The 26,160-nt window shown below is 44.9% G+C and overlaps 2 protein-coding genes and 1 non-coding gene across 4 annotated transcripts in view; 2 read left to right on the top strand and 1 right to left on the bottom strand.

Annotated features, from left to right (window-relative positions):
• LOC149346716 (diacylglycerol lipase-beta-like) overlaps positions 1 to 16,918 on the bottom strand; it is a 67,286-nt gene extending 50,368 nt beyond the window's left edge. Inside the window, exon 1 of the mRNA XM_089586631.1 lies at positions 16,559 to 16,918. The gene's annotated coding sequence lies outside the window, so the exon portion shown is untranslated. The remainder of the gene's footprint in view (positions 1 to 16,558) is intronic.
• Positions 16,919 to 21,465: 4,547 nt separating this feature from the next.
• Positions 21,466 to 21,568, top strand: LOC149346717 (U6 spliceosomal RNA). Its single transcript, XR_016282600.1, has one exon. It is a non-coding gene; the product is annotated as a U6 spliceosomal RNA (small nuclear RNA).
• Positions 21,569 to 23,591: 2,023 nt separating this feature from the next.
• Positions 23,592 to 26,160, top strand: part of LOC149346718 (uncharacterized) — a 67,233-nt gene continuing 64,664 nt past the window's right edge. The window contains exon 1 of one of the 2 annotated variants that reach the window (XM_089586639.1): positions 23,592 to 23,738. The gene's annotated coding sequence lies outside the window, so the exon portion shown is untranslated. Of the gene's footprint in view, positions 23,739 to 23,782; positions 24,187 to 26,160 lie in introns of those variants that run through there. The other variant, XM_089586640.1, reaches the window with a different exon arrangement.

A 26,160-nucleotide genomic window follows, 5' to 3' on the forward strand; every position in this document is an offset into this window, starting at 1 on the left:
GAGTTAAGGGGGTGTTTAGGGTTCCTCCAGCTGGAGTGGACTTTTATCAAGGGAGTATAATGACTCATTAGCACCAACATGACTCCATCCGTACGGTTGCTAAGGAAAGCTGTACAACAAAAATTTGCTTCAGGCGAGAAATTTCTACTAGCCCTATGACTCTGGGGAGATGCTCCTGAAGACAGACAGACATAATTCTCTCATAATTCAATTCTATCTTCACTCAAAAACGTCCGCGTGCTCTGCGGTGTGAGCGCTTGTCAAAGAACTCCAGGTGGCCTAAACTAAATTGGAAGTCCTCCACCAGGCGTCAGCCCATGTCTCGCTTAGGAACTTTAAACCCAACATACCGAATGAATGCGTACATGCACCAAACGTGTCTTCCTATTCGCCCCAAGAGTCGTATACGCAAAGCATACCGGTAGGTGTACGTGCAGCACATATCGCACCCCCCCCCCCCCCCCTGTTCTGTTGCCTGTATGGATTGGTGAGGGCCCACAAAGAAGATAATTGGCACAGCTGATAAGAAGATGGCCTGTCAGGAATGTACAAACGCGGATGCTACTGTCCGTCCGTCCGTCCGTCCGTCCGTCCGTCCGTCCGTCCGTCCGTCCGTCCGTCCGTCCGTCCGTCCGTCCGTCTGTCTGTCTGTCTCTCTGTCTGTCTGTCTGTCTCTGTCCGTCTGTCTGTCTGTCTGTCTGTCTGTCTGTCTGTCTGTCTGTCTGTCTGTCTGTCTGTCTGTCTGTCTCTGTCTGTCTTTCTGTCCGTCCGTCCGTCCGTCCGTCTGTCCGTCTGTCTGTCGGTCGGTCGGTCGGTCGGTCGGTCGGTCGGTCGGTCGGTCGGTCGGTCGGTCGGTCGGTCGGTCGGTCGGTTGGTCGGTCTGCCTGTGTCCTTCCGTCTGTCTACCCCGCCCAGCTGCGTCGCTTGTGTACCACGTAGGTATACATGGGAAACATTTTCTCGAAGCAGCAGGTGAAAAGACAGTTTTCGAGGGCGTCCTAATACTGACGTCTCCATTGACGTCACCATTTACATCGGTGAAAGTGCCACTTGCACCCACCGCTGTGATATAAATATTCAAGTCCTTGAGCGGCAAGCGGCGTGGTGGTTAATGCCCCCTCCCGAGGGCAGAGCTGGCCCCAGTGCTCATTCGTTCTGCGGTGCACGTTCGCGACAGTCGTGAGAGCGCGCTGGACAGCACCCGACGAGCGGTATGCCCAACTTTTCTCCTTGTGCGCACGACGGTGCAATGCGCTCCCCTCTCGGCGCTACTAGGAAATGAGAGGGCTGAGGAGGGGTAAAGGGCCGCTTTTTTTTTTTTTCTTGACGCGTGCGCAATCTCGGGCGCTGACACCGTGCCGCGTCGTACCGTTAAACGATCCCTCTCTGCAGTGCGTGCGCGCGTCTGTTTGTCTCAGGACAGCGCATCAGGGGACATGCTTTGGTTTTCTTTTACACCGACAGGTGGCGTGAGGGACCGTGACTGGAGCAAAAGGCGTGTCACAGAATCTCGCAACCGGAAACCTGCTCGCCGGGGACAGTGATGCCGCCATGTTGTCACCATTCTCGTCACAACTTTTAGGGGCATCTCACGCCCCCTTCCTCAACGCCCTGCCAAAAACCACCCTTAATGTATTTCGTTTCACGGTGGCGCTGTTTCTGTCTGCTTTCCTCGACATTCTGGTCAGTGCAGTGTCGTTGATTTGTACCCGCTTAATTCGAACTTCCGCTTTATTCGAACTGACGTTCAAGTCCTCTGAACGTCGAGTGCAACGAAAAGGTCCGTTTAATTTGAACTGCACGCGATTAATAAAATATTTTCGCTTCTCTCCCAGTTCAAAGTGTGTTTAAATATCGAACATGGCCTTATCATATACCGCGGTGCTGAGTCATTAAACGCCCTTGCACGGATAAAAACAAATTAACGGGCCCTCGCTCCACTGAAGCCCCCTTACGCAGATATGCACTGTGGAGACAAACGAACTTAAAAAAAAAAAGTGGTAGGGTTTTAACACAGTTAAACCGAGTAGACATGCGAAAGCATGTGTTTAGCTTGGTTGGCTCATGGTTTTGCTTTGCTAGATCGTCTGCACGTCTGGCAACGATATTAGTTGTACAGTAGTATTAGTTGATGAAGACGGCAATGTGCAATGCACGACACGATGGTGTGTATATTAGTTGGACAGTAGTATTAGTTGATGAAGACGGCAATGTGCAATGCACGACACGATGGTGTGTATATTAGTTGGACAGTAGTATTAGTTGATGAAGACGGCAATGTGCAATGCACGACACGATTGTGTGTAGATTAGTTGTACAGTAGTATTAGTTGATGAAGACGGCAATGTGCAATGCACGACACGATGGTGTGTAGATTAGTTGTACAGTAGTATTAGTTGATGAAGACGGCAATGTGCAATGCACGACACGATGGTGTGTATATTAGTTGGACAGTAGTATTAGTTGATGAAGACGGCAATGTGCAATGCACGACACGATGGTGTGTATATTAGTTGGACAGTAGTATTAGTTGATGAAGACGACACTGTGCAACGCACAGCACGAGAGTGAGTTACAGTGCAACACGAGGCGTGATTGGTTACGGCGATAGCATAGTACCCTCGTGTACTGGCCAGCGAAGCTGATCTGTTTGCTCCGCCGCGTGTTTGAAACCCAGTCGCGGCAATATTTATTTTATTTATTTACGGTTTGGCCAAGGTCACCATCAAGGTCAAGCTTCACACAAACTCGGTGAGCCGGACAGACCACGTGAAGATAGCGCTTTCGCACTAAAAACAATTATTGAGTACGCTTATGCTATTCTGCGTGGCGAAACTGAGAGAGAAAAAAAGCTCTGCACGGTTTATTTCATCATCCCTTCCTAAACCGCTTCCGTCACAAGCAGGGTTCGGGTGACTACACTTATAAAAAAATACACTGCTGTCGCGCCTTTGCGGACTACTTCCGACGGCACACAGACGCCCACAGGGCATCCGAGATTCGTTTCCAAGCACTGGAAGTGCCTTACGACCGCGCGTCCTACCCGATGACAACGACTGGCGAACATCAACATCGGCCGCTTTTTGCTACCTCGGAAAGTACGAGGCGGAGGCTAAGAATGCATTTCTGGATTAATAGCGCGACACTTCTTCACAAAGTGACAGTAACGACTTAAGTTCCTAGTTTTAAACAAAAGAAAATATTGTGCACCTGTCAAAGCGGTAGAGCCAGTGAAAGACGACAGAAAACGGGATGGTGACATCAGCGCGCGCCATGCAACGCAACAGGACACAACCTCACTATAGTGACGGACTCCAAACAAGCATGTAGAAACTACACAAGAGGCAGGATCGACAGCATCGCCAATCATATTCTACACACGACGAGAAGACACAAAAACACTAAACATAGTATAGTGTGGGTTCCCGGACATGAAGGGATGAGGGGCAACGTGGCAGCAGACGAGTTAGCTCGAGGGTGCGTCAACCGAGCAGACTCAGCACTTTGCACCACAGGCACCTTTGACCCAGTTACCCCCACGTACTCAGATATACTCGATCATTACAGGGGTCAGCGGAAACGCTACCCAGCCCCACACAAAAGGCTCACCAAAGAGGAGGCGGTAGACTGGCGCAGACTACAAACTGGTACCTACCCACACCTTCACAAACTACACAAGATTTTCCCTACACAATATGCAAACGAATGTCCGTGGTGTCAGGGTAAACCTACACTAGAACATATCACATGGACCTGCCCTAAGGCAGACTTAGAGCCAAGAATAAACCCGAGTGTGATGCAGTGGGAGCACTTGCTGGCCAGCGAGGACGAGGAAGCGCAACGATTCCTTGTGCGCCGAGCCACGATGGCAGCAGTCAAGTGCGGCATCCTGGACCAAGGATCGACCACGGCGCCCAGTGACCCGTAAGGGTCAAGGACACCAATTTATTGACAATAAAGTTTTTTCCATCCATCCATCCATCTAGCGCACCGGTTCAATTTAGCAGTTAACACCACGTGTATATTTGCGGAAAACAGAATTTTCGCCCTTTTAAGGCACGAAACCGACCAATACTGCTGCCGAATATCGAGGACTCGTTTATAATTTATTTTAAATTTAAAAGCGACTCTCTCATCGGGGCACCCTATAGCAACAACGAACTCGGGGCGAGGCTCAGTGTGAGGTGAAGGCCAAGAATACATTTCCTGATCCATTAAAAAAGAAATCAACAACCACAATTGTGCACTAATGGCGGTGAGTGGTCTTGCACACAACAGATTCATTAGCGTGAGCCCTTGCAAACAGAAACTCACGAATGTACTTTCGCGGAGACATTCGCACAAGTACAGACTCCATTAAATGCCACTTTAACCGAACGTTCGCGCTCCTAATTGTGTGCAGCGCTGGGTAAGAGCTGGAGGTATTCGTCTTACCCGATCTCAAGAGGAACGTATCGTCTTTGTCAAAAGTAACCAGGCTGCATGGTTTGCTTCGGTTTGTTTGTTTATTGGGGTTTAACGTCCCAAAGCGACTGAGGCTATGAGAGACGCCATAGTGGAGGGCTCCGGAAATTTCGACCACCTGGGGTTCTTTATAACGTGCACTGATATCGCACAGCACACGGGCCTCTAGAATTTCGCCTTCAAGAAATTCAGCCGCCGCGGCCGGGTTCGAACCCGCGTCTTTCGGGTCAGCAGCCGAGCGCCGTAACCACTGAGCCACCGCAGCGAGGGGTTTGCTTCTAGCTTGTATAGTGGAGCCCTTGTAGCTTTCCTAAAGATAAAAAAGTTTTGGAAAGTAAGAAGACCCCCAGTCCTTACCCTTAACCATCATTTCAGCTTCAGGGAAGCTGTAAGGGCTCCACTGTACGAGCTAGAAGCAAACCATGCAGCCTGGTTACTTTTGACAAAGACTGTACGTACTTGATCAAAGTGGACATCCTAGCCGCCAGTTACAGTGCCACCGGCTACAAAGGGAGGCTTCGTAGTTTTCATTATCCACTCTCCTTGGAACACACCATGGTGTGACGTAACGAAATCCATTGTGACGAGCTCGACGAGGGGTTTTTGTTTTGTTTTCGTTTCTGGCGCTCTACCTCACTTAGAGCAGGGCGGAAAGTATTAGCGGCACGGAGAATAGTGTAGGGCACACAAATACGAGTAGCACCGGGAATTCTGACGTTGGAAACTTTCCCGAGCCGGCCACAGCAACGTATACGCGACGATGATCTGTGGTGCAGACGTTGCGAGCGGCTTTGTTCAAGCCCGTAAACAACCGCTTTTGTTCGTTCCCTCGCATGGTTTTGTTTTCAGCGCCTTTGTTTAAGTCTGCGCAGCGACATTATCTAAGTTTATAAATTAAAGCACCACCACGCAACTAAACAGATGCCCTTGTGCCGTCGTACCATCAAGCTCCACTACAAATCCCGAGCAGGCGCAACACAAGGGAGCATCGCGAACAATTTCTTGGGAAACCAACGTCACTGCCGAGGTCTTCCTTGAGTCACGCGAGTCCTCAGGACTGAGCGTAGAAGTCATGACTACGCAGTCATTTGAGGGCGCCGAGCGAGGTACCGGGGACACGTCACTGGGTGTGTGGGATGGAGGGCGTTGTTTGAAATGTGTGCTAGTGCCTTCACGCTCGAAATAGACCTAACGAGAGTGTGCGGTCAGGCTGGCTGGTATACGGTTCTTTTTAATGCGAAAGAAAAAAACTGGTAATGGTGCAAGAAACGAGGACACGGAAGGCACACAAAAGACAGGACTGACGCCAACTAGCAACTGGGGTTTATTGGAAGAAGCCTGCCTTTTTGTACTACAACCAAGCCGCATCAACAAATGCATCATTGAACATATCTTCATGGCAGTATCTTCGGCAACATATGAATCGGCAATTCATGCGAACACTGAAAACACAGTATCGCTGATTACTATGGAATCTACCCTAAACAGAGCTTGATATGATATGGTCAACGTTGATGCATTTATTGATACGGCTTGGTTGTAGTACAAAAAGGCAGGCTTCTTCCAATAAACCCCAGTTGCTAGTTGGCGTCAGTCCTGTCTTTTGTGTGCCGTCCGTGTCCTCGTTTCTCGCGCAGTTACCAGTTTTTTCTTTTAACATGAACCAGCTCACCCAAACTAGAGTTTTACTTTTAATGTGAGATCGTTATATAGGGTTATGTACGCGTCATCAAAAAGTGTCCGCAAATTTTGTCCGCACGTTCTTGTCATTCTGTAAAGATATATGAAAAAAAGTATGATTGCATCAGGTAGTGAGTGAAAAGATCTCGCTAAATTCCAAATTTGGTTGATGTGGAGCAATTATAGTTGATTAATGAACCACCAAAGACTCACTTATACGTCGCAATAGCTATGGACGTCGCTATAGCACTTGGACGTCAGAATAGCCGTGGCGTCGATATAGTGTGTGGACGTTTTGCTTTCACGTTGCTCCAATGCGGGTCGCCGCAGCGATTTCAGAACAAAAAGTAAAAACAAAAATTAAAAAGAAAAAAAAAAGAAAAATCAAAAGAATAAAACAAAAACAATGAAAAAATGGAGGGAGAAAAGGAGGACAGGGAAAGGCTGTCGCATTTCCGCTCCTAAGCAGACAAGTGCAATATTTCAATTTGTTTAAGAGCCTCCAGACCAAGGATTTCCCATGGACGCGGCTGCAATGTCCTCCGCGTTCGAAATATTAGGGAAGGTGAGAAGACCTCCTCGGCCTGGTCACCCTTCAAAGCTTTGAGTTTCCGGTGGAGCCAGTAGCCCACCGCTGCACGGCTCATTACGAAAGCCTTTTCATGGAAGCCTTTTAAGAAGGACGGTGAGCATGCTTGAACTACGGACAGACAGCCCAAAGACGAGGCGGTGAGAAGGGCTCTTGCCTGTAAGTGCTGTTAATGCCTGCCATTTCTCGAGTACCGTCTCATCTTTGCACTGTTAGCGCATAGTTTAGGTTTTTGTGGCGTATTGAAAGTAAAGCCCCTTGATAGTATGAAGGGGCTTTAATTGAAAGCTGCCATCCGCGCCTCCTCTGCAGGGCCAGCGACGAATCATTCGACGCTGTTACTTTTGCACGGCGGTCATGGTTCTGCAGGGTGCGATGTCATTTAGGACAGGTTTGGGAGCTCGGAGTTATATTCTGTCATCAGAAAGGGCAGATTGCGCTTAGAACGCTGGAAGCAGCGAGTAAAAAGTATGCTTGATAGAAATTTGCTTTCGGAATACGTCAGATGACGCCCGAAAAGTGATAAGATAGAGCGCAACGAGGAATTCCGATGAGATTTATTTCTTATTCTCAATTATAACTATGTATGTGTCTATCTGGGAGGAAACATCGTCGGCGTTGGCATCAAATTCGTGCTCTTCCATAGGCGAAAACTCCCGCGCTTGCCTAACGGCCGATGAGAACGGTATCCAAATGTATCGGAGAGAGTATGGCGCGCAAGAATGCGACCCGTTCAGCTATACAACCCACGTGGCCTCACGACACACGTAGGTGTTGGTGCGTGTGCTTCAGTGAAGCGGGAAACGGCATATCGCCAGCGCGAAATCTCAGACTCGCTTAATTCGAACTTCCGGTTTACTCAAAACCCCTTCAATGCACACAAAATTTGAATAAACATTTCGTCTCCTTCGAGCCTCTTATTAGCGACATTCCACAATCGCCACTTCTCCCCGGTAGGAGGCGACAGGTCTGGGTGTTCGTTTTGTTTTGGCGAAACATTGTTAAGTCCAGCAGACTTGGAGTTCAAGCAGTACACGTTACGTACAGCAGCGTGACATGCGGCGTCCATGGAACGCTATAGTCAGCGTATATAAGGAGACAATGGCGTCTAAGCGCTTTTGTTTACCGGAGGTAAATTACCTTATTGTTTAGACATCCCTTGCACAACCTGCCGTCCTTTTGAGTAGCGCGCTCAGAGTAATTAAAGGCCTGGGCAAGTAATACATAGTGGGCAATATTCGCGCGAATGTGACGCACTCTCAAGAGCATTGTTTCTGAGTGAGCTCAGATACAAGTTAAAACTCTCTGTCAACAGCCCTTCCTTGAACACAGGGGCAGCATCCTTACTGACAGCCTGGCTATCAAGGCCTTCCTGGAAGGTTTCAGAGGCGTCAAGAGACGAGGTCATCCAAGAACGGTCGTCGCCTGCCCCATAGCTCCGGAGAAGACCTCGCTCAGTGCGTGCAACCCGCAATTTGGGAGTCCGACGCCGACACCTCTGTCCTCAGCGAGCGACGTGATGGCGGAGGAGACGTGGGCGCCATCTATGATTAGACGCACGCAGTCCGTGCGTGAAACGAACCCCCAAACTGTGTTTCGAGAGCTAAATGCTCTAAATTGCGGCCTGCAAAGGAACTGAAGGAGGTGGAAAACTACGCGGCCGTATAGTCATCGCAGCCGTATGAGTCATTGAAGTTCATCATTATCTTGATCAGTCTCTTTGGCCTCGGGGTCGGTAGTAACAAAATCTTCGGAAACAGCGGAAGAGGCGGCTGTGGCGCTAGCCATAGCTAGCACTGACGCGGAAACGATCTTCTCGGATTCCAAATTGGCCGTCCGTAGTTTTGCGGGGGGCAGAATCTCGAATGCGGCACAGCGAATACTGAAACTGAGCAGGGAACCTTAGAAAGAAATTGAGGTGATATGGGTGCCGGCTCACTCGGGGAATCCGGGAAACGAGGCCGCCCACAACATGGCTCGAGGTTTCGTCAACCGAGTCGGTGGGTCGTCCGTATCCATGGATTACTCCAAGGAGGCGCTGGCATCTTTTCATGATATTACAACTCATTACAAATTGGAAAGACACAAATTTCCACCACCTGACAAAACGTTGGATAAGGCGCAAGAGACCACCTGGAGGAGACTCCAAACGAGGTCCTTTCTTACCCCCTATCTATTATCAAAAATGTACGCGGATGACTATATCCCCGAGTGCAGGTTCTGTGGCGAAACAGCCACGTATGACCACATACTATGGCAATGTAAAGAAGAAACTCCACCGGAGGATCTAGTACGAATTCCTTCTATTGAGTGATGGGAGGCCGTGCTGGTCAGCTCGGACCCGGGCATTCAAGCCTTGGCCACCGAGTGGGCCGCTCAGGTCGCCGCCTGGCATGGTTTGGTGGCCATCTAGCGCGGACCGTCTGCATCTGCATTTTTGACGGAATAAATGTTTTCGAATCCAATCACCTCTTTCTTTCACTCCCTCATTCACCGTTTCTCTCGCAGTGAGATCGCGATGCCGAAGTAGAGGCTAGGTGGCGCCTTCGATCTCCCGCCGAGGCGTCTGCGCTGAAATTTAGCATTAGGGAGAATGGTAATCGTCCCTGGAATTTTTTAACGGTTGTTTTCATCAGGCGGACGAATTTGAGGATAAGCTCGAAAGGGACAATTAGAAGCGGCAGGCCGAAACATGGCTGCCGACAAGGCGTCTTATCGTAGTCACTGTATTGAAATTGAAATTGAAATTTATTTTCTTTCTTTCTACAGAAAGAGGGAGCCGGGGCAAAAGGCCAATTGGCCTGACGAGGTCCCGGCACCTGAAGCAGGGGCAGCGGTGCGCAGCACATACAAGCATGATAACATCATGGCAACAAAATACAAAAAAATTGGTGACATTGGTGGCACAAAACGAGATGGAGATGCACTGTATTGAAAGTGTGGCTACGGAATATAACGCACAGGGGATGTAATATATATATATATATATATATATATATATATATATATATATATATATATATATATATATATATATATATATACATAAATGCAATGACATAACAAAATGCAAGCAAAGAAACACTGCATGCATTACTGACAACGTCAATAGAACAGAAGATACACAATAATTATACAAAAGAGGTGCACAGGCACTGCACAGAAAACATACACCATGTAAACAAAAAATATTTACCAAAGACTAAAAGCGTAGTAACTTAATAAAGTAACACGATATGCAGTACAAAAGTAAAAAGAACAAAATGTAGGCCATAAACGAGACGACCTTAAGAAATTTTCATGTTAGTAGAGGGTCAGTTTCTAACAAAAGCTTCTTGATTTTTTTCTTAAAACTATTTAGAGAAATGGTAAATTCAGTTTTAACGCTAAACACATTGAGAATAGTTGGTACCTGATAATTGAAACTTTGTTTGCCGTAGTTTGTACGGATTCTTGGTACTACTTTCATTATTTTGCGGAAGGGGTACCTCATTGTCGGGGTGTCATCGGTGGAATCATATAATCGATTTTTGTGTATATGCTGCAGCAGGCGAAAGTTATAAATCTGCTTAGTGTTTAGTAGACTGTATTTTCTAAAGAGTGGGGCAGTTGGCAAATTTAACGGTAAGCCATAAAATCCTTCTAATGCCCGCAAGGCTCTTTTTTGGAGTGTGTGAAGTTTTTCAATGTTAGCAGCTGTCGTGGTTCCCCAGACTAAAATACAGTACGATAGCCTGGAATAGAAAAAGGCATAATATATTGCTAGCTTAAGCCAGACAGGTATTAGAGGTGCAATTTTATACAGGCATCCAACAGCTTTACTTAGTTCTGTAGTTAGCTTTGAAACATGTACATTCCAGGATAGGGTTTCATTAAACCAAACGCCAAGAAATTTTTGATTAGTAACCCGACTTATTGTAGTGTTTGCATATCGTATATTGATAGGTTGCGATATGAGTGCATTAATAGGTCTGAAAATAATGTAGTTGGTTTTTGTCAGGTTTAAACTTAGATTGTTATTTTGCAACCACAAATGAAGTTCCTTTAGATAAGAATTTACGCTTGTTTCTAACTCCGACATGGAAGTTGCAGAAAAGAAAATATTAGTGTCATCCGCATACATAATTAAATAAGGTGACCCTGGTATTTTGGAGAAGTCATTAATATAGGTGATAAACAGGAGTGGTCCTAATATTGACCCCTGTGGCACTCCCTGTCTAATAGCACAGTGATTGGAAGATACATTATTTACCTGCACATACTGAGATCTATTACATAAGTAATCATTTAGCAAATCTAACGCAGTACCACGAATGCCATAACTTCCTAGTTTTTGCAATAAGAGTTTATGCTGCACACAGTCGAATGCCTTACGAAAATCCAGAAAGAGACCAAGCGTGTATCTTCGATGTTCGATATTTTCAATAATTTTCTCCTTCACAGTTAATAAAGCTTGTTCTGTGGATTTGTTCTTCATAAATCCGTATTGCGAACTATCGATAATGTTATATTTATGAAAGAAGCCCGTCAGCCTGCTATTAATGACGCCTTCAAAAACTTTAGAAAATACTGACAGGACAGAAATAGGTCGATAATTAGACATTTCAGTTTTATCGCCCCCTTTGAATACCGGAGTGACACGTGCAGTTTTTAGCGCATCTGGAAATACGCCAGCCGTTAACATAAGATTAACGATATGACTCAGTATGTCACATATAAATACTGACACATACTTGAGTGGAAGTGCCCTTATGTCATCGTGTCCTGCAGCTACATTATCTCTTATCTTCATAATTAACGTCGCTACCTCATGGGAAGTAGCCTGTTCGAACACTATAGAATTAGGCAAAGGAGTAATCAGGTTGTTATAGTTAGACGCAAGTGGTGATGAGCCTGTGGTTACGTTACCAGCTGCCACAAAATATTCATTCATTACATTAGGTAGTTCAGTGTCAAGAAGCTTACCATTGGGTGTCATAATTTCGATTATGTTCTTAGGTTGTTTCTTATGGCATATATTAGCGACTGCTAGCCATAGTTTCCTAGAGTCATTTTGAATCTTTGAAAACTGTTCAATGTTATAATTCATTTTGGAAGCCTTTATGTCTTTATTAAGTTTGTTTCTATATTTTTTATAGTCGGCGTAAGCGTTAGCCTCACGTGTTTGAACAAACTTATGAAACATATCATTTTTCTTTGCTATTCTCTTATACAAGTCTTTGGTCATCCAAGGCTTACGAAATTTATTGTTTCTCACTTTCTTCATTACAACAGGGAAGGCCTTGTCATAACAATGGTAAAATTTGGAAAAAAATTCAGAATATGCCTCATTTACATCTGTTAAATGAGGTATTAAGCGGTACCCACGTTATTGACGCCGTGGTGAAAGTAACTTGCGATTTAAAACGTTGGCTGTAATTTCGAATGCCTTCGCTTTGTGAGTGAGGGCATTGGCTTTGTGAGTCAATCTGATCACGGGCTGAAGCTCGAGTGATGAAAGAAATTAGTTTTGTACGCAGGTGACACTAGTATTTTTCTAACAGACCCCTCAATAGACGAGTACTAAATCGCGGTAACACTGTTCCTAAAACACTGTATGCGTCGTCCTGTTATAATGGATTGTCTATTATAATACCACTTAATCAAAACCAGTTTTTCTCAGACCCAAGAACCTCTAAATTAACTGAAACCAAGATATCCATCTCACTTGAGAACCACAAAATATAAATGATGGGCGATTTCAAGCCACTTAGCGTAGTATTTGACACTTAATGAGCTGGAACGAGCATGCAACAAATCTCTAAGAAAATGGCACCTTCCATTGGCTTTCTTGCTCACTATACCGTACTGAATTTCCACCATATCTAAAACTAATAATTTCTCAAGCCCTCTTTCAACCGCACATTAACTACTTCCACCTATTTTGGACCACCAAATCTAAAACGAATCTTCAGAAAACTATTCAAAAGAAAGCTATCAGGCTTATCGCAGGTGCTAGTTTTGCTGCCAATACGGCTGATTTGTTTACCAAGAATGAAGTAATTGATGCAAATGTTTTTCTCACGTATCGTTTATTTTACGACCTAAAACTTTATTCGCAATTAATTCCTAATTTTTTGCTCAATATTGCAATGTTAAAGCCGAAGGAAAAAGTACGTCCAAACCCGATCCACTGAGTATTGGTCCCTTCCACGCACTCGAACAAATTACAGTAATCAAACACTTAATTTCGATCTCGGCCGCGGCGTTGGAATTTATGTGGAGGCGAAATTCTAGAGGCCCGTGTACTGTGCGATGTCAGTGCACGTTAAAGAACCCCAGGTGGTCGAAATTTCCGGAGCCCTCCACTACGGCGTCCCTCGTAGTCTGAGTCGCTTTGGGACGTTAAACCCCATAAACCAAACAAAACCAAACACTTAATTTCCTTATATAGGGTGCTCTTAACAGGTACGAATCCAGCCAACTTAGCATGTGTAACCTCCCGTGACATGATTAAAATTGTACTTTGTAAGCAAAGTTTTATAACCTCGAACTATTCCAGTGTGTTTGCGCATCATTTTGTTGTTCCCTTTATCATCGCCCCACCGGTGCGTGACACTTACAATGCATTTGGTTTGAACCTAATGTGTTTTGTAAGCAGTTCATTCAAAACTTCTCCTGATTACTGTACTGTGTATGGGGATCTTTTCTGTTTTTTTTTCTTGTCTGAATTGGCCACCAGTCTTCTCGAGTGCGACCTGCTTCTCCTTCATGCATGTTTTTTTTTTACTTTGCTTTTACAACGGCCACAACAATTTTCAAGCTATTTTCTTAGCTTTCGACCTGCGGCCTATTCTGTACATTCACGCATATATTTGGAAATAAAGTGGTCTTCTTCTTAAGTTACAAATTACTGTGCGTTATTTGATGGCACTTCCAGATTTCACGTGACACCTGAACCGGGCCATAAGGGAAGGGATAAAGGAGGGAGTGGAAGAAAAAAAGAAGAAAGAGGTGCCGTAGTGGAGGGCTCCGTAATAATTTCGACCACCTGGGGATCTTTAACGGGATGTCAGTGCACGTTAAAGATCCCCAGGTGGTCGAAATTATTCCGGAGACCTCCATTATACGACACCTATTTCTTTCTTTCTTCTTTCACTCCCACCTTCCTCACTTCCCTTATGGCGGCGCGGTTGAGGTGTCCACCGAGATGTGAGAGACAGATACCGCGCCATTTCCTTTCTTCAAAAACCAATTATATGTTAAAACCAGACGCAACCGGAAGTATAGCCTTCACTTTGTAGGTACCATGTATACACAATGCTGTACGTTGAAAATTCGCTGTTTTAAAGTGAAAGCATTGCACGTTCAATTAGCAAAAAAGCCACCGTCCGCCGGCGTCCGGGGCGCGAAATTCCTCGCTGACGTCACCATGCTTCGCATGACGTCAGCAGTGGGCCAAATATAGTGACGTCTAAAATTCCTTCCGAAGTTGTGGAAAATGGAACCAAGGACCTTAACACTGCGAGGAGTGAGTGCATCCCGTAGGCACACAAACCACGTTACTTTTTGCTAATAAAGGTGAAACTAGTGTAAGCTAATGAGTAAGCGTGTCATTAGAAATGAAGAAACATTTAATCAACCTCGTAACACAGCTGACGATGAGACAATGCTTTCGAATTCAAAGCACGTAGACGTGTTTTTAATGCCCTCCGTAATTTCTTTTCTGAAAGCGCGCAGTGGCTGGCAGCGATTTCTCTGTTTCGGATGAATTGAGCGCTCTTGAAATCCCCCAGCGCTTGGAGTGATTTTTGTTACGTTCGCTTACGGAGCGGTGAATGTTTTTCAAAGCAGGGAGCTCGGTAACACGTACGTCCTTCGATATATCTGTGTGAACGAATTTTATCACCCGTAATAAAACCTTTTTTTTTTTTTTTGGTGCTCTTCTGTATGCATCATTGAAGAAAAAAATTACGCGATCAACCGATCACTCGACTTCTCATAATAAATTCATGTGTTTCGACGCTTAAGTTCCAGTCCAAGTGGACACTTCGTACGAAATTTTGTTCATGCCCGTACAAAATAACCGGCAATGTTTTGCATAGCAAACCCGATGATTTGTCCGTCTTGAAAGTGGCTTTTTAAGAGAATACCTTGACGAAGTAAATTTTTTCATCTTGATTTCCAATATATCACCAACATCGTTAATCTCGTTTAAAAACTCGAGTTAGTGATATCGTCCGCTGTAAATATTCCGGCAACCGTGTGACGCTCTTAACTGCAGAATAGCAACAACTACACGGCCTCTAAACATGAGTTGCAACGTGTACGAAACACTGGGTGGATGGTGCTCCGTACCTATGGTTTGTGAATACGTAGGTGGGAAGATGGAGCTTTTAAAATCGTTCCCGACAACCGTGACGAAACAGCGAAAAAAAATGTACTTGATTCCGTCACAAGATCGTGAAATGCGGTGGTGGCTAAGATATTAATTTTCTTTGAATCCGGGAGGCGTTGCTTGAGATTTTTTTGTGCACTAGGGCAATTTTTACAATAGATTGAGTATACATTTTCTAGGCTGCAAGCTTTTTTTTGTTTTCTAACGCCACATCCCATAAAGTTTTGTCGGCGGATGTCGTACATCCTTCTTGACGACATCTGCACCGTCAATTGAGCGCCAGTGCTGAGGCGCGAAGAACCGTACATGAAAACAGATCCGGTGCCCTTATGAGCCCATGAGACGTCCAAACGGATCCTATTGTAAGGCGATCAGCGCTTGCACAAAGCCGGTGGTGTTACGGAGACGGTGCGCTACATAGAGGCAGAGATACGGCTGTCACGACGTGATACGATGACCGTTCGTTAGATAACCTTCACCCCTCAAAAAGATCTGCGCATCTATGTTCTCGTCGAGGAGTCAACGGTAACGCTGTGTTAAGAACTCCCTGAAGCGTGAATGAGGAGAATGACTTTTTTTTTTTTTTTTAACGAAGAGCTTCCGCTCGCCATGAAAACACGTATGTTAAATCCTGTGGAAAGTTAGCACGAAGTCTATGCGCTATGTGTGTCATCTTCTGTTTTGAATGTCACCTATGTGGCAGAAACGTGGGGGCTAACGAAAAGGGTTCAGCTTAAAAGGACAACGCAGCGAGCTATGGAAAGGAAAAATAATAGGTGTAACGTTAAGAGATCGGAAGCGGGCGGAGCGGGTGAGAGAACAAGCGCGGGCTAATGACCGGCCCTGTCGAAATTAAGAGGAAGTAATGGGCTTGGGCAGCGCATCTAACGCGAAGGCAAGATAACCGCTGGTCCTTAGGGGTAACGGAGTGGATTCCAAGAGAAAGCAAGCGTAGCAGGGGGCGGCAGAAAGTTAGGTGGGCGCGGATGAGATTAAGAAGTTTGGTGGGGATACGGTGGCCGCAACTGGCAAAGGAGAGGGTTAATTGGAGAGACATGGGAGAGGCCTTTGCCCTGCAGTGGGCGTAGCCAGGCTGATGATGATTATTATTTTAAATCTAACTTTATAAATACCGTTCACGCCAATACATATTCAATGCTGGCTGCTGTACCTAGCTTGCCCCTTTGATTTCTGACTTATTTAGGTTAGGTTGAATTAAGCGAGTGGGCGAGTACTGATAACAATTGTTTTGCGTCAAACCAAAAGACACTAAACACGTTGCCGGTTCAAACATCAATGCCCTTTTTCGTATGAATAGTGTTTCATGTCATTCTATGGACACATTCACGGGTTACTAAAGAACAGCAGCATTATTAGAGCACTGAACAACACACAGAAGAATATTTAACTTAGTGCCGAGAAACGCGAAAGACAGGGAAGGTGCTTACCAGAAAGGCTGATCTCGAGAGAGGTCTAGTCGGAGTCCGTTCAAATTCGGGCTTTCCAGTGGGAACGTAGATCGGCACAAGCACAGATCAATTTCGTTTTCTCTCAAAAGTCTTCCTTTTTTCTCTTTCCAACCACAAGAACTGTCACAAAGCACACGGCTGTTTCCTATCCATGAGCCCACAAGTGATCACGTCCGAACCAACGCACAAGCTTGCACAAAATGACCGGAAAAGAACTAAATAACGACCCACTCCAGTTCCTTCACAGTCCCGTGAAGACCAAACTACGTATCGTGAGGTTCGCCATAATTTGAAAACACGCTTTTCCCAGCTCTCTCAACACCCTCCGTCTGCGGTCTGCAGTCGCACTCTCTCGGAGCAAACGACAAAGAAACCGCCTTTATAACAGCAGACGACGTTCACGCTTTCCCGCTCTCCCATTGGATCTCGCCGGCGGCAACCTCGTCCAATCAGGAGCAAGAAAGCGAGAAAGCGCGTACGTCGGCATCGCTTTCGAAAGTGAGCGCAAGAATACACGTATACTACGACGTTTACATTTCCTTGGATTCTCTCGGCGAGCAATGAGTTATCCGTAACCGGCTTATCTCCGCGCTTCCAATTTAAGCGCAGTTGCATGTGTAGTTCGTGTGAGCGGCCGTTGGACTTGTGCGTTGGGATTCACGGAGCGTTACCGCACAAGAAAAGAGGGGGGGGGATATAACTTTTTTTCCCCCCCGTATCCAACATTCGAACACGCACAACGGAGAGTACGAAAACAGGTAAACAGTTTAAACTGAGGTGAAATTTACGTGAAGGAAAATTGGAAGGAGCGAATCTCATAACAAGACCTGTTGCAAAACCGCTAACACGCTGAAGACGCGAAACTTAGGCTGTCGAAAAAAGAATGAAGAAAAAAAGATCCACAGCGCAGCATTTACTTACAATACTGATTAACGCACTGACCTCAGAGGATTGCCTAGAGTGCGTTTTCGAGCTTTTTGTTGCAACAGCAAAGCAGGGCGGAGTGTTTTGATTCGCTCCGAGGGTCGCATGAGGCGGTAATTAATACTTCTGCGTGGCTCATGGGTGGTATTTAGAAGGAAACAGCGCACCACAGAGGCAGTTACCACTTTTCCTGTCTCGGTTAGTGACTCAAGAGGGCGACACCATTGTGATAGTTGCTGTCGTGTCACGGGCATTCTGATTTCTTTAGAGGGGGGAGGCATTGAGCAAGGGAAGGCAAGCGCTCACGAACATACCTCTACAAAATAATACATCTTTAAAATACGTGCACAAAAATGAAGAAGTAACATAAGTGCTGCTCTGTGAAACACTACAACACCTCACATATTCTGCAAAAAGTTGGTTCGGCTGACCTCCGAGATGTGAGACAATTGCGGCGCCATTTCCTTTCCTCACAACGCAACTTTCGATTTTTCCTTTAAAAAGTTCAAGTTATTGAAATTTAAAATGGTAGGAAAACGTTACAACAGCGAAATACACAGGACAAAATACAGAACAAAATATATCAGCTGAAGGCTCTGTTACAGAACAGGACACGCATGCACTCAACACAGTGCAGAGCTTTCAAAAAGAGTGTTCATTGGACAACCTCAAGAAAGACAAAAAAAAATGATAGAGCTACGCGGACAGGACATTTTTCATGGCGTTCCTGAATGCCATAGGATATTCAACACAGATAATGGAGAGAGACAGATGGTTGCATTCTGTTACAGTCAAGTTTCAGCGAGACGGAGTCAGTACACATATCTGCACAGCAGAATGAGGCGTGACCTTTATACATATGATCGATGCACAGGGACTTCGGAACTTTTTTTGGAAGGAGGGTCACGCCTTCGAGCTTGTTTTGTTGTCTATTTACTCCAAGTTTTATTCATATACTCATGAAATTTTATTTCTGTTTGTATTCTCATTTTGCACGGATCAAAGGTGTACTTGTCGCTGTATAGAAAACCTAAATTGAAACAGGTGAGCGACTACATTAGAAAAGTATGCGCGCAGTCTGTTTTAATTCTGCAAACCACGCTCGAGACCAGAGGGCAGTCAATCAAGGACTTCTGCTGACACAGGACTGGCTTAAGCTATGGTTTAAGTTACCAAACGACGTTCTTTATGGTTGGCTACGAAGCACCAATATCACCCAAGATAAAAGTATAAAACAGCTGTATCTTATCGATACTCAATTATGGGGCAGAAATGTGGAGGCTAACGAAGAGGGTTCAGCTTAAGTTAAGGACAACGCAGCGAGCCATGGAAAGAAAAATGATAGGTGTAACGTAAGAGATCGGAAGAGGGCGGAGTGGGCGAGGGAACAAACGCAGGTTAATGACATCCTATAGTCGAAATCAAGAGGAAGAAATGGGCTTGGGCAGGGCATGTAATGCGAAGGCAAGATAGCCGCTGGTCCTTAAGGACAACGGAGTGAATTCCAAAAGAAGGCAAGCGTAGCAGGAGGCGGCAGAAAGTCAGGTGGGCGGATGAATTGAAGTTTTCGGGGATATGGTGGCCGCAGCTGGCACAGGACAGGATTAATTGGAGAGACATGGGAGAGGCCTTTGCCATGCAGTGGGCGTAGTCACGCTGATGATGATGATGTTGATGATGATAATGATAATGACGAAGCCACCTATAGCTCATCCCCACCAGTCAAACTTCCTTTAGTAACTTACTTTATTCAAAATTAATAATAGCAACGTCATAGAATCTGATCTGAGTGCAAGCAGTTGAGGGGGAGGGGGGGGGGGGCTGAGAAGTGCGCTACCCCTCTGAATAAATGTTTGGGTGAGGGGGGGACTACCTCCCATTCCCCCCTGTTCCTGTTACGCTGTCAGCACCTGCTGATAAGCAATTTAATTCCGAAACGAATTCCCTTATAGTAATGGGTTAGTGTATAAATTTTCTGAAATAGGCATAAAAGGTAGAGCTTCGTTCGAACGTGCAAGTTTGTTATATCTAGTTGTGACTTCATCAGGAAAATTTGCAGTACGATCATGATTAGACAGAATGAAGCGCACTGTTCGCTTTCGGACTGCTTCGATGCTGTCAATTAGTGTATAAAGAGCTGGAGCCCATATTGGGCATGTACTAGCTTTGGTGAAATTAATGCTTAACTAAATGTTTATCTGAGATGCTTTGGCGCTTGAGAAAAGTACCTGCGCAGATAACTGAGAGCACGATCAACATTGTTAGCGATATATTTCGCATGAACATGGATAAAAGTTTTCTCTCTCGTTTTCTGCCGCGAAAGGTTATTTGGTATGTAATCTCCAGATATTTATAGGGAGTGACATCTTCAAGGGTCGAAGAGTTTGTTTTGTAAAGTAAGGTGAGGGCGTGTTGGTACGGTTGGAGATTGTCACACTTTTGCATTGGCTAGCATTCAATGTCATAAGCTGATTGTTACACCAGTTAGAACAGCGTCAGGATCCGACTGGAGGAGCAGGTTATCATGAGGGTTAGTTATTTCATGATAAAGAACAGAATCATCTGCGCAAAGCTTTATAAATGGGGAAATATAGTCAGGAAGGTCATTGACATACATTAGGGAATGAAGGACTCCAGAACCTAGCCTTGTGGGAAACCGGACTTCACAGGAGTTGATGGTATAAAATTATTAGCTGTTACAAACTAAGAGTGGTTAACAAGGAAGCATTCAGTCCATTGAGTAATCCAGGCGTCAATATTCAGAATACTTAATTTTAAAAGGAGCAAGTAATGGGGCAGTTTATAAAAGCGTTTGCAAAGTCGAGCAAAAAGCAGTCTACTATTGATCCATGGTCAAGGGAGGAGGTTATGCCGTTAGTAAGAGATAATAGTGACGTTTCACATTATAAATGTTCATGAAAACAGTGTTAGACGTGACTAAAATATGAGTTTGAATCTAGAAAGGTTATGAGGTTAGAGTTTAACATGGTCTCTAATAATTTATACGGGATGCTCGTTGGACGTTTTCGCTCCAAACGCCGCATGTTAGACCGACTAGGAGGCCTGTCTCTGAGGCACATGTATGGCTTTGTGGGGCCTGTGCTCGCTCCGTGTGTGTCGTTTCTTTTCTTTGTGTTCGTCTTTCGCGCTGAACCAAGTTTCAACTAGCTCGTATGCGTGGGGACGTGTGCATAACATGTCCTGGACACATCGTATAGCTCAATATGACATCATCGCCTCCCACCTCCCTCTTTGTCTAATCTGCCCTTCCCCATTCTCCTTTCGCTAAGTGTAGAGTAAATTATGCTTTTACATTTGAAAATAAAATTAAAATTTGTTTATACGTAACTGCCTCTCTTCTTTCTTTCCTTCCTTCATGACGCTTCCCGACTTGCCCCAGGCGTCTCTCACAGTCCTATCCTACTGAAGACACTGCATAACTTATCCAGTGACTACATATGTTACCTCAGCTCAGGACCGAGGCAAGTGTATCTTCTCTTGTTTCTCATCCATGCGACAACGTTTTTCTACCGCTTCAAAAATTCCCGCCAGTCCCACTTTGCAGCTTGCTTAACAGCGAACTCTCACGTTGCATTATGTAACTAGAAAAACTTTCTAAAGTAGCGCCACTGTTGTTGCTGCCACCTGTTGACAACTACCAAAAGCTATTCACTCAAATGGCTAGCCTCCGAGATTTTACTCCCTCTCGTTAGTAATCTTTGAGGTCAATGTTTTGCCAGTTTCGTTGCTAAATTAATTTGAAATTAGAAAAATATAAAAAGTAATTCAATGGCTAATTATACACGCTGACGTGCGTTAAGCTTATAATGGGCATTAATTGTAAAAAACTATTCTATATTAATTCTTAAATGAAGCAGTATGTAATTATTTTACCTTGTAACCGGGCAAGGCTTGATGTTCTGGAATCTGACTATAAATACAAACTCGACAGGAACTGGTTTGTACTTCCAAAGTACATATACTAAAATTGGAACGATACAGAGAAGATTAGCATGGCCCCTGCGCAAGGATGACACGCAAAATCGTGAAGCGTTCCACATTTTTTCCAACTTCTTAATAAAAATTTATAAATATTAGTGTAGGTTCTGCTGTGGTTTGCGTCTTGAATTTTTGCTGGACGCCTGTTCGGTAGCGCGGAAATAGAGAATTTGGTGTGCTTGCATTTAAGAGCAGTTCGCTGTCACTGAAAGGTTTAGCGTTGGCTATTATTTAACGCATATGAATCACAATTGAAAAGCTAGGAATGACTCTATACTCCAACCCATTCCAATCACAATTGCTACAGTTATATCGCAACTAAATTTTGATTGAATTTGGTGTGCTTGTATTTAAGAGCAGTTCGCTGTCACTGAAGGGTTTAGCGTTGGCTATTATTTAACGCATATGAACCACAATTAAAAAGCTAGGAATGACTCTATTCTCCAACCCATTCCAATCGCAATTGCTATAGTTATTTCGCAAATAAATTTTGATTATCAGGTTTGCTAGGGAGCCTTCAAAAGCACATGAAGGTTCCCTAACGTTTGCGTCTGCATGGTCCCTCAGTGGCGGGCACCACATGAAGTAAATGGAGTTGTAGGGTGGGGTGGTTATGAATGAAGTTAAGGTGCTGCATAACACTTCCATTAATGGAGAGATACCTAAGGCATGCAGTAAATAAAGGAACGAAGGGGGAAACGTAGAATTAGTCACCACGCTCCGGGTTAAAAAAACACCCGGGGATTTTACAGAGCACTGGCGGCACACCGCAGAGGAGCACTGGGATATGTTCTAGGGAGAGGATGCAGTTATGCCGAGGATTAATTTCTTTGCAGTTTTGGAGTGCATGCATGGCTTCCACCGGCGGAGAGGACTTAGTTTGCGTTCTACAGTAAAATATCTCTCTTTCTAGACCAACTTTTTTTTTTTTTTTCGGAAAGCATATGACCAATATGATACCTATGCAGTGCCGAATCTTTGGCGTTGTCTCCTCAGTCAAGAATGACAAACACAAGCTTTCAAAATCACAAATGGGACCAACGTGCAACCTGTATGCGCACCAGTCAGATTCCAGTTGGTTCCGCCTATCCAAATGCTATTTTCTGACTAAACTGACTCAATCAGAGATTCTGATCTAAACTCATGATTTAGGTCGATAGCGGTAGAAATGACATGGTTTCGTATACGAGTCAACCGCCAGTACCTTTTTTTCATCTCAATACATGTAGAGACTATGGTTTCTAGAAATATAGACTGCATTTCGCCCATACCCTCATTCTTTATCACTATTTTTCTTGCCATGACGCCATGTCTACGTCACAGATTGATGCCTAGAACTTACGATGGCGCTGGCCACTTATTTGCTTCAGGGATAGTTTTATTAATCAAACAACTACAAAACTGCGAACCATGAGGAACTTGCTAACTTTGTGAGAAAGGGTGGTGCAAGTCACAATGCAAAGTAGCAAAATACGAATAGTGACACTTTGGAAGGAACATCAAGGGTGTAGTTGAAAATGAAATGTGGTTTCGGTTTTATAACTGCATTCATGATAAAGCATGACCTCTACCAGGACTGGCCAAGATAACGGCGAACCCGGTCAACTCTATTTATTTGGACTCTCATACATGCATTCGATTGCCACTAACTTGACACCACAGACAATAAATTACGAAATCAACTCTATGAAATTACAATGCTTTTTTGTTTCATTTCAAAGACGGCTCTCAGCGTTGTAATATCAAACATACAAGATTTTTCAACATGTTTTGTAGTTTTAGAGGTATACTTATTTCCAGCATACTAACCGTTGGCAAATAACATTTATCTTTCTTCGCATGAACCGATACGTTTGCAGAGGAACCATATATACTGAAGATACTTTTTTTTTTTAATCATTCTTGTAGTTGGACCTTATGTGCGAAACACCGAATTACTGTATACTCGTTCTCGCTTTATTACCTGCGGTCTATCGTGTTTGCTGCAGAATTTCTGATGACGTTTTTTGTAAGCATCTTTTGATCAGTTCATTTGTTTATAATTTGTTCATTTTCTTTCCTTCGCGCACTGCGATTATTTGCGCCTTGGGTTTTCCCCCGCACCCGTCAGATGGGGCGTCGGTTGTTCTCAGTGTGACAGTCGGTAGCATGCTTTTTTTTCATTGCGTGTTTCGAGACAATGGACCCAGCGATGGGCCCGCTTCGTGAGCATAACCAGCGCAACAAGAACGCCATGGTAAGCCGCTTTGCCGACGCTAACGGCAACCTGATCCGCTCGCACCTTGGTTGCGTCGAAAGACGCTGCGACGGCTCTGGAGCTGGGCCCTCTATCACGTCTCTAAGCCTAACGGAACTCTGGCGGCAGACTGCACCGCTGGATGCGGATTTCGAACCCCCCCTCTCTTTCCTTGCGTAGCTCATATCCCTCTTGTCGGACACGGGTTGTTCCCGTTTCACTTTGCTAAAAAAAAAAAAAAACTGTGCGCGTCTTCGGCAGTGGCCACTGCATCGCATCGAGCGGAAAAGCAAAAAAAAACTGTGGAGTTCTGTTCTACCCCCTCACTCCTTGCTACACGAATTGTATGCACAATACCCCCTCCCGTGTGATGATTACTCCAAGTGGAAGTAAAAAACGAGGGGTAATGCGCGACGTCTACCCAGCTCGCGACCGGCATAGCCGCTAGGTAAGGAATTCGTTGCAACCTCTGTTTCTCTGTGCGAGCCGATTTCTGAAGCAGCTTTGCTTCGGTGAAATAAAAACCTTGTCGCGGTAACCGCGCACGTTGTTTCGCTGCGAAGAAGACGCACTTAAAGATGTACGCGGGTGCTGTTATCAATCACGTGGAGCCAAGAAAACGCGCACATTTTGGTCGGTCGCGATTCCTTCCTTTCTTTCTTTTTTTTAATCCTCTGCGCTTTGTTTGCTTCGACTTCTTGTAAAGGCCGTCGGTGGCAGAATGGAAACGGCAGGTGCAGAAAAAAAAAGGAGATGAAACCTGGATTTCTCTCAGCGCTTATTTTACACAGCTTCTCGTCATGTTTGACGGGCTTTCGCCGTGACCCGTGCGTTGTAACGTAGTTCCAGTTGGCAAAAAAAAGAAAAAGTTTGCTAAAGGGTGTGACGGCGTATGTGCACCACATGGCAGGCGTTTGTGTACAGTACACTACTACGAAGGGCTCTCGCGTAATTCAGAGCGAGGCCTAACTGTGGCGTTAATGTATTTCGCGATCGCCTTTTCTTATTGAGCCGTCTGCCTTTGTCCTGGGAATTCTCCTATTTTTTCCTCTGCTTTTGCGAGGGACTGGTTTCGAACGTCCCTTCGCACAGTGTGCCGTTCGGCTGCAGTTTGATTTGATCGCTTAGTCAAGGATCGCCTATGTGTTGGTGCTTGTTTATATCGTGTTTGCGCGTGCTTGCACAACTGTAGAACTCGAGCGCAGGTGCAGTTGCATGTTCGCAGAGGCGATTTTTCTGTTGACATCTTGAGCTACCTTATTGGATGAGTTCCGATTGTTAAATGTTCGCGACCCATTGGATGGGAAGAGCGATTGTCTTGCTGGCGTATGATCGATTCGCGCGTTCTGGTGGTCTTCGCAAAGCACGGGGTGAGCCTCCGCGAATTGGTGGACGCGTTTGCGTTTTTTTTTCAGCGTAGTTCCTGCGAATAAATGCGTTCTTTTTGGATGTTTCGTAGCCGCTATCGCTTTATTTCCGAACTATGGGGAAAAACCACAAACTTCACTAGATCGGAGTGGATTACACACGGTTGCACAACAGTAGGGCACGCACGACATGGCTTCGATTCCCAACGAATTAGGAAAGTGGAATTTGATTGAAGGCACCATACTGTGTGGATCCACAGTGCATGTTTGCACGTAATTATGGATTCCTTGTTGAGCATTCATGTGCTTCTAGCATTTGAGATTGGGTTTTTGCATTTGAGGTTGAGTTTTGCATCCATAGGTCTGGTTTGTGTTCCGCACTCCGTGAGTCTTCCTGTCGTGCCTGTGATCTGGATATTTTCTGTTCACGTGCATTTTTAAGAGAGGCTGATGATCATTCCTTGGACCTCTTATCACAAGAACAAGGTTGAAGGATAATAGTGGACCTTGTCAACAGGGTAGGAAGATAATGTCACTTCCCGGTCTTGGACAGTTCTTCTGACCTGGCTGTGTCAACAAATGCTAGCTGTGTTGTTATTGTCTTAAGATAACTTTCTGGAAAGCTGTTTTTGGTGTCAATTGAGAGTAGCTGATATATCTTGTACTGCCAGTGGTGTTGGAATTGTCGTGCGTTGTCTTGGTCAGATTGTGTAGTTAGTTAGCCTTCCAATTAATCCACTACTTTCAAAGGTTAAATGTTTGCCAATGTAATTTTTTTTTGCTTGAGCATATACATGCCTTTCTACCATACACAGAGCATGATACATGATGAGCTCAAACATTTGCAGGCCCTTCAGACATTTGAGTTTGTTTTTAATAAAACTCTTATCAGACCAGAAAACTGGTACCTTTAATTTTACCTATGGTTGGTCTACTCATTGGCAGCAGGCTTCTACAGTATATGGATGCTTTTCTGCTGGGCATTTTATGTTGAAGATTAGGTTCACTTAGGGGCAAGGTAGAGAATGTTTCTTTTTCTCATCTGTATTTCTATT

Source organism: Amblyomma mixtum, chromosome 4 (genome assembly GCF_055824585.1).
Source record: "Amblyomma mixtum isolate Tamu chromosome 4, ASM5582458v1, whole genome shotgun sequence".
NCBI classification, from domain to species: Eukaryota; Metazoa; Arthropoda; class Arachnida; order Ixodida; family Ixodidae; genus Amblyomma; species Amblyomma mixtum.